The 7,923-nt window shown below is 30.6% G+C and overlaps 1 pseudogene across 1 annotated transcript; it reads left to right on the forward strand.

The window, feature by feature from the left end:
• Positions 1-4,628: 4,628 nt before the first annotated feature.
• LOC144548573 (3-ketoacyl-CoA synthase 11 pseudogene) lies at positions 4,629-6,350 on the forward strand (annotated as a pseudogene). The gene has a single exon (XR_013509391.1). The product of XR_013509391.1 is annotated as a 3-ketoacyl-CoA synthase 11 pseudogene (transcript).
• The last annotated feature ends 1,573 nt before the right edge of the window (positions 6,351-7,923 follow it).

Genomic DNA, 7,923 nt, shown 5'->3' on the forward strand with positions numbered 1-7,923 from the left:
TATTCTGATTTTTTTTTAATAGGTAAATCCATTCAATTGTTTAATATTATCTTTAGTCAAGTTCTAGACTTTCAAGCTCTGTGGTCAAAATACACGTTGAGTGTCAATTATATAAAATTTTCATGTAAATTATATAAAAGTTAATGGAGGTTAATTTTTACCATGCTCCTTGCATTTTACTCTAAAATTTTATAGAAAATTATGTATGAGCACATAAATTTTAAAAATTAATGTCTCAAACAGAAAACATTAACTTTTGTCACTAGAATAAAGACTGATTTTAAAAAAATAGAGTGTAATTATGTTAAAAGATAACTAAATTGGGCAAACTTAACATTTCTTTTCTAAGCAAAAAAAAAAATTAACATTTTTATTAAATATCTGAAGCATGTTCCAATAATTTATATTTGATTATAGAAACCTACCACCTCTCACAATTTCCAAGAAAAATGTACAATGATAATTTATGCTCTGTTATTTGCTTGGCCTCAATGTAGCCAACATATCACTATTTTTACGGAACCCATATGGAAAATAAACCTAACACAAGTTTTATATTATAATTAATTAGCCATTCAGTATTCTTTTTGCTTTCTTCTTATGTAAACCTGACGCAAGTTTTAATGCAGTTCAAAATATCCTAGTCAACTATGTTTTTTAAGCGTAGGATTCAATATATTCTAAATTTATAATATATTCAACATATCACTAATTCACTATTTCATCAGATTAAATTATAGAGAAAATTTTTGGGCCTTGACGTTTCCATTCCTCAATCTGCTCCCAAAACTAAAAATATATAGAGGGTTGCTATGTGTAGCATAGAGAGCCTCCGTGTAACGGCTCAATATTTGAATTTTCAAAATCGTAACAGTCAATTCAAACCGTTCAACATGATCTCCATATGAATATGTACTTGCAAACCAAATTTTACATTTTCTAGAATTTTTTACTATTTTTTAGATAGGTAGAAAATCACTTGATCTAAAGGGTACATAATTTTCAGATCAGGTAATTTTCTACCTATCTAAAAAAATAGTAAATTTTTTTTTATAAAATGTAAAATTTGGTTTGCAAGTACATATTCATATGGAGATCATGTTGAACGGTTCGGATTGACCGTTAGGATTCTGAAAACTCAAATATTGAGCTGTTGCATGGAGGCCTTCTATGCTTAGCGTAAAAAAAAAGTTCCAAAAACTGTAAAATTTGGTCTCCAAGCACATTAATATGGAAAACATGTCAAGCACTTCAGATCGACCATTTGAACATTGGAAACACAAAAACGAGTTATAAGTATATGCTTACATATGTTTATGGAAGTAGAATAACGACCTCTATATATATATATATATATATATGAGGAGGGTTCAAATGCCTCTATTTTTTGTGCCTCCATCATGCCTCCATTTTTAAAAACTTCAATAATTCAAAATTTAAAACTTAAAAGTCAAAATAAAACCGTTGGATATGATCTACATCATTTTATTTATGCACGTGTAAAAAATTATGACATTTCAATTATATTTATATTGTCATCAAGAACTTGTAAAATTGCACTAATGTGGATGATTTCTAGACGTTGATTTTTGAACTTACTGATTCACATAAAAACAAAATTGAAATATGATTATTTTTTATGAGCACATGGAGAAAATAACATAGAACATATCTAACGGTTTTATTTTGACTTTTTAAGTTTTAAATTTTGAGTTATTAAAGTTTTAAAAAATGGAAGCATGATGGAGGCATTTGAACCCTCCTCTCTCTATATATATTTTTACCCATTTTTTTCTCCAATCAATTTTGTCTATTTTTCCGATGACCTTGAAGAATTTTTTCTTTTAAATTAAATTATATCTATAATGAAATATTTTTAAGTTATATTTATGTCACTGTTTTGTTTTTCTTCTTGATATGCTTTGATATGCTATGTATAAAAATTTAATATGTTAGATTTAAAGATTTCATATATTAGATTTAAAGACTTCATATGCTAAATATAAAGACTTGATATGTCATGTCTAAAGACCACACTTTAAATTTTTTAAAGACTTGAAACCACAATTTTTTTTGCACCAATCAATTTCGTCCATTTTTCTAACGATATGTGAATTTTTTTGCCAATCTTAAACTACAAACATATTTTATTCAATTTTCTCTTTCAAATGAGATGCATAATGAATTGTTTTCCAGTTATTCATATCGCTGTTTTTTTTTTGATATATTATGTATAAAAAAACTTGATATGTTAGGTTTAACGGATTGTACGCGTAGGTTTGTGAATGCACTAGCGACTTTTTAAAAAAATGATCATAGTTAGAAGTAGGGCTGCACAAAAAGTCTGTAGTTTGTGATTCGATTTGATAATGATTCATAAAAAATTTGTAATTAATTGGATTCAAAATTAGTTTGTTCTGAAACAAATCAAACTAATTCGGTTCGAATCTTATTCAAACTCAAACTCAAACTGGGATAAGTTTGATTTGGTTTGATTGGTTTGCAGCCCTAGTGAGAAGTAGTTAAATTTAAAGAATTTAATCTGAGATTGAATCTGAAGGAGAATTATTACTAAATTAGAACCAATTAGCCATTAAGCACTCTTTCTTCTTCTGTAAACCTGACTCAAGTTTCAATGCTGTTTAAATATCACAGTCAACTATTTTTAAGCGTGGGATTCAATATATTCTAATATAAATTTATTGATATTAATTTCTGTGGGTCAATAAATTTATATCAGTAAATGTACGTATGCTTTACAGATATTTGTAAGATGTAACCCGTTAAGGATTTGTATAGTCTGATTCAATATATTTTTAAGCGTGGGATTCAATATATTCTAATACAAATTTATTGATATTAATTTTTGTGGGTCAAATGACAAATCATATCAGACTACAAATCCTTAACGGGTTACATCTTACAAATATCTGTAAAGCATACATTTAATTTAATTGATAAATAATTAAATATACACTTGCATATTGTATCTTCTAAACTCTCTCTCTGTTTTTTCTTTTTTAAATATTGGCATGCAATTTTTTTTTTAATTAAAAGTTTAAAACTCAAAACTACAGAAGGTGGCTCAAATGGAATTTCAAACATTGAATCCATATCACCTCAGGTTAGGTCCGATGGGCATTGGACCTACTTTAAGGTTCAATTAGCTCTATCACCGTACGATTAGCATTAAGATATGTGCGCACGGAAATTGATAAAAACTCATACGGATTTTAATACATAGTGCACAATTCTTGATGCAATTGGATGACCAGATCACCTATCGAACCAAAGTAGGTCCAATGGGCATCGGACCTACTCCGAAGTTCAGGTAACTGAGGTGCAAGTCATAAATCTGGACCCTTTTTTTATGTGGCACGAATCTCAATGCAGATCCCTACAGTTCCAACTAGTTCCGGATTAAATTTACCTCAGCTGGAATTAATCTGGACCGTCCATCTTTTTAAATTGTACCTCAGGCACCTGAGGGGACACGAACTCCAAACATTTGCTACCTCAAAATCATCAAAAACCAGAGAATTGATTGGACGGTTTTAAGTCATACTCAATATCAAAAATATATTATTAAATATTAAAAACATATACAATAATTTACAGAGAACAAAAAAAAGTCATGTTGTTTTAAAAATTTAAACATTTCTATTTTAGGTACAAAAATACACACCCATTAAATGATAGAGATAAATGATACAATATTCATCTAATTGAAAATGACAAGAAACAAACTGATGTGGATGGATCGAAGAGTTTATTAGAAAAAAAATGTCTTATGATTTGTGATTATTCAAAGGTTGAGACTTTGAGTTTCACGACTTCACAGCCTCTACGAAGATTAAAAAATAAAATAGATATGAACGGATAGAAATTATTGACAATGTGAGGTGTATAAGTAAAAGTTTGGTCAGGAGCTGTTGACTAAATGATAACTAAAAGTTTGATGGCTTAACACTTTTTTTTTTTTTTTTTTATCAAATATCAATTTTGAAAAATAGACAGTCATTATTGATTTGCTTGGATGGTTATTGATGGAAAAGATTTCTAGCAAGAATATTGTGTGTAATTATTACAAGTATAAACTATCATAGTAGAAAAAAAAAAGACTAAACAATAAATATTTCCTATTCTCATTCTATCTAATTATTAAAATAAATATTTTAATAGTCTCTCAATATTTCAATCTAAATTATAATATTTCTTAAAAAAAAAAACTACTGATTATATTTAATTTGTTATATATTGCTTTTATGATTTGTAAGATTACTTTCAAAATTTTCTTCACCAGAAAGTGGTGTCCTTAAACAATTCTCTTAAAATTGATTGAATTTTGACAATTAGTACTGTACTTTAATTAGTAGCCGTAAGCTACTCAACCGAAAGTGGATCTTACAACAACTAAAATCCAAACCCGCTTTCGGCTGGCTATAAAATAGGGTATATATGATTCCTCTTATCAGCTCAAAAAACAAACAAAATAGCAGTTGAGAACTCAAGGTTAGTTTCATTATGTTACATCTAATTAACATATATCTATTTATTCTTAATTAGTTTAGCTTGTTGGGTTATTTATTTTTATAAAATGCAAATTAATTTCCTACCTTAAATCTCTTAAGTTTTGTTATTTGTTTCTTCTTTGTTTAAGGTATCTTCTCTCAAACATGGCTGAATCAACTAAATTGAAAGCTTCAAGCACTGATCCATTACCTCAAATCAAATTTTCACCGAAAACTCAACTTACCGACCTGAATCAATCCGTAAAACTCAAGTACGTAAAACTCGGTTATCACTATGCGATTACACACTTCTTTAACTTCATCCTTTGTTTCGTTGCGACCGCCATTTTAGTTAACCTCTCTACTTTCTCTATCGATGACATTTCCCCTGTTTGGTCGCATCTCCAGTTTGATCTCGTCTCCATTTTGCTTTATTCCATGCTCCTAATCCTTCTTTGCACCGTGTATTTCCTCACCCGTCCTCGACCTGTTTACTTGGTAAATTATGCATGTTACAAGCCAGACGACAAACTAAAGTGTCCTCGATCGAAATACATGAAATGTTTGGAGTTATCAAACAAGTTCACTGATGAGAATATACAATTCCAGAGGAAAATTATAGAGAGATCCGGGCTCGGTGATGAAACTTATCTTCCTCCAGCAGTTACTACAACACCCGCTATCCATTCAATAACCGAGGCACGTAAGGAGGTCGAAACAGACATGTTTGGTGCCTTAGATGATTTATTTGCCAAAATCAAGATCAAACCGAAGGATATCGGTATTTTGATAGTGAATTGTAGTACATTCAACCCGACTCCTTCTCTCTCTGCTATTGTGATTAATCGTTATAAATTACGAGAGAACATAATTAGTCATAGTCTTGGCGGAATGGGTTGTAGTGCCGGTGTAATCGCCATTGATCTTGCTAAGGATCTCTTACAAACACATAGCAATTCATTTGCTTTGGTTGTAAGTGTTGAGGTCATAAATGTGAATTGCTATTGGGGTAATGACCGGTCAATGCTTGTGTCGAATGCTCTCTTTCGAGTCGGTTGTGCTGCCATTTTGTTATCTAACCGTCGGTCCGATCGATGGCGATCAAAGTACCAATTGCAATGCACAATGCGTACACACAAAGGTGCGGATGACAATGCATTTAGTTGCGTGTCACAACAAGAGGATGAAGCGGGAAATATCGGTATTTCTCTCTCAAAAAGTCTCATGAATGTCGCCGGAGATGCATTAAAGACAAATATCACCACCTTGGGACCACTTGTACTACCCATGTCAGAGCAACTGCTCTTTTTCGCAACCCTAGTTCTGAGGAGAGTGCTAAAAATGAAAATCAGGCCATATATACCTGATTTTAAATTAGCATTTGAACACTTCTGCATACATTCTGGCGGTCGGGCTGTATTAGATGAACTCGAAAAGAATCTACAACTGACTCCATGGCATTTGGAGCCTTCTAGAATGACCCTATACCGGTTCGGTAACACGTCAAGCAGCTCGATTTGGTACGAATTGGCATATGCCGAGTCTAAAGGAAGAATGAAGAAAGGGGACCGGACATGGCAAATTGCGTTCGGGTCGGGTTTTAAGTGCAATAGTGCGGTTTGGAAGGCGCTTAGAACCATCGACCCGGTAAAGGAGATGAACCCTTGGACAGATGAAATACACAAGTACCCTGTTTAATTTGCTTCCTAATTAATATATAATTTAGCATTCATATTTTGTTTCTATTATAACTTGCTTTTCATTTCGGATTGATGTATGATCAAATGGAGTGTTTTTTTTTTTTTTTTTTTTTTCATTTTACGCTCTGTTTTTCATTTATATGTTTTTGGTGTCTTTATAATGTAAAATACCAATGAAAGTATCATATATATTTTTTATTTTAATGAAATGGACTATTGTAAATTGTAAATTTTGGGTTTAAAAGGGAGCGGATACGGAATGGATAGTGGTAAAATCATATTCATATTTCTTTTTTATTTTCTGAATACGGATACAAATCGGATATCAAATAGATACAGATACAGGTCCATATTAGATCGGATATTTATGAAAAGAATATAAAAAATATTAAAGTTCATAATATTTATGTAATTATAATGGTGAATAACATAAATTTTTTCATAATATATATTAAAATATTATAATATATATCTACAATTTGGATACAAATAATTGAAATATAAAACTATACAGTATCCTTATACACACAGATATTCGGATATCGGGATATCCACATCTAAATTTTCGAATATGGATCGAATACGGATTGAATATTATCCATACCGTTTTCAACCCTAATTATAATGATTGTAACTGTCACGTTGCTGCACCTTAGAGGCCAATTTCCCTTATTAGATGCCTAATTAAGGGATTTCAATGCAAATAAAAAAAAGTAGGAAAAAATAATCTCAATTTCAATTAATAAGCAGTGTCTGGTTAGTTAGCATGAGGGGGAAAGATAACAACAAAAATTTATGGGTTTATTAATTTTGAAGATAAAGGATGAGAAAAATAAATTGATCTCAAGCTTCTCCTTTACCATGTTTGAAGTTTTTTAATTTATTCTAAACAAATAGTTGTGCATGATAATGTTTCTTGTTTAGGTTAGATATATAGAAACTTCTCTATTTCCTAATTTAGAAACTTTTTGTTTGGTCCAACACACAAGCTGAAAACAGAGAGACGCGTTGAGGTTCTAATATTTTAGAATAATTATTTCAATTCTCACACTCCAGTACCTGCATTGTACCCCCATCTCTTAAACAGATTTTAACTTCCCATAAACTAACTTAACTAACTAGTTTAATTAAATTTATTCACAACACTGTGATCTTCCAAGTTTAATTAAATTCATGGGTATAAATATTTGAAAGATAATAAGTTAATACTTGCATGTCTAACTTGATATAACTATATAGATGGACCACTCAAACTACATGGGAGAAGAATCATACACGTTTTTAGAGGTGAGTTTTTTTTTTCAATATCTTCCATATTTCTCACGTTCTATGAGGAATTTTGCGAATATAAAACCATTAACGTATTCTACGCAATTTTATCTTTCAAATGAGATCCATAATGACGTACTTTCGGATTCATAGTCACACAAGTATTTATACCTCACTGTGCAAGTATTTATACCTCATCGTGCAAGTATTTATACCTATACTTGTAAGTATTTATACCTATACTTGTAAGTATTTTATCTTTAATCGTGGACTCCTCATCTCCGCATCACATTTCCCTAATCATCCCTGCGTCAACCTTTCTCTAACAAAAATAGTTGACCACATAGGTATAAATACTTCCGTGCATATGTATAAATACTTGTAGTACTTGATATTAATACTTTTAAATGTCAGCAGTGTCATATGTGAAAAATACTAGGTAT

This window comes from Carex rostrata, chromosome 33, assembly GCF_964058835.1.
Source record: "Carex rostrata chromosome 33, lpCarRost1.2, whole genome shotgun sequence".
NCBI classification, from domain to species: domain Eukaryota; kingdom Viridiplantae; phylum Streptophyta; class Magnoliopsida; order Poales; family Cyperaceae; genus Carex; species Carex rostrata.